The sequence below is a fragment of the Saccopteryx leptura genome, chromosome 2 (assembly GCF_036850995.1).
Source record: "Saccopteryx leptura isolate mSacLep1 chromosome 2, mSacLep1_pri_phased_curated, whole genome shotgun sequence".
In the NCBI taxonomy this organism is placed as follows: Eukaryota; Metazoa; Chordata; class Mammalia; order Chiroptera; family Emballonuridae; genus Saccopteryx; species Saccopteryx leptura.
The window spans coordinates 360,546,228-360,547,991 of NC_089504.1; positions in this window are offsets into that span (position 1 = coordinate 360,546,228).

A 1,764-nucleotide genomic window follows, 5' to 3' on the forward strand; every position below is an offset into this window, starting at 1 on the left:
TCTATGGTATACGGTTCACCTTTTGCTTACAAACAAGAACTGAAAATAGTTTTCTAATTTTTAATTGAAAAAGTATTTGTTTTATTGTCTCTGTGGCTTTGCATCTGTCTGTGTCAGTATTGTCTGCCTGAAACTGACACCCAATTAGCTTAACATACCCTGGTTTGCAATAATCCCTGTGTTAGTGTACTCATAGTGTATTTCAATCAATTTAATGGAAGTAGGTTGCCTTATGTAAGCAGATGTCTGGAGATAATGGTTGTATCATGGTCACATGATAGCATTGCTGTCGGAGACCATCTCATCCATATCCCTTAGCTTACTAGTAATGCAAATGAAATCCAAAGAATAGAAGAGAGTCTTCAGAAATCACACAGTGACCTAGAGCTGGCCCCCTGACTGCTATCCAGTGTCCTTGCTGGTTCCTTTCTTCTGCCTGCGGTAGATCAGAGCCTTCAGAAAGGGTCTGAAAGGAGACATTCTTCTGGGAGGGGTTTCCCTGACTGACTTTTAACCCCTCTTGTTACCACAGGTACATCATTTTATTTTCTTACACATCCACTGTTTTTTTAATCAGGTATCTGGAAAATGTGGGTAAGGAAGAGAAGACATTTTAATAATGTCTCAAAGGGATTCGGTGGGAATTTTAAGAGCTTTTTGACCTGTTCTGGATAGATTTTTCAAGAAATAGAAAGTAAGACATCACTTTTGGTCATTATTGCCAAGTTATGAGGCACGTAGCATCTACAGGTGATGTGGGAACAAAAAGTGAGGCCAATGCAGTGGGAAGGGCAGTACCACCCCTTCCTAAGGCCAGTGTGGCAGTGTGAACCCTAATCACCTGCTCACCGGCGCCTGCACTCCCAAGTGATGATAATCTCACATGCCATTTAAACCAATACACCCTTTCGCTTCTCCTTTATGCTGTCCAGGAAGGTTATATTTTTGGCTGTGGATCTTAACTGAATACAGTTTTTAAAAAAATCGATCCTCTAGGAAAACTCTGAGTAAGTAAGAATGCTACCAAATCCGGTTTTTGCACCAAACTCATACTCATCATAATGTGTGTTGCATATATATTTAAATAATCTATTTTGAGATTCACATTTTATTGGTTACACAGGAGGCTACCAAGTCTGGAAACATAGGCTAATAAATAGCATATTGATATTATATTAAAATATATAGAATAATATTCTCTTTGTATCCAAACTTAATAGCCACTCTGCAACCTCTCTAACAGGGAGGTCACAGCTTTTTTTAAGTCATACTCATAACTCAGTACACACACTCTGACTGTACAGTCTGTTGGTATTATGATAAAAACCTTTATATGCTAATAATAATATTTTGGATTTGGATTCTTGATAACAGTTGTTAGGCAAGGAGAGCTAATTACATATTCATTCTGGATCCCCTATATGAGCTTATAGCACAGACTTGGAAAATTAGGTTCCTATCCCTAATAGGAATAATATTCCCCTGGAGCAAGAGCTTTCTAAGATCCTACTATACCCCATTATTATAAAAGGTTAGAGACATACAAATGACTTGCAGATTTCTGTTCATCAGAACTGGCTTCCCTAATAAGTGACAACTGTATCGTCTCAAAGTACTATTATATTACTACAGACCTAAAATCAAAGGGGATACGTAACTACTGCTTGGAGGTAGGTCAAATGTGACTGTTTATAACCTTGTGATTATTCGAGCTTTGAGGTCAGTTTAGGAGAGAGAACAGACCAGTCTAAGGATACTGTTTGC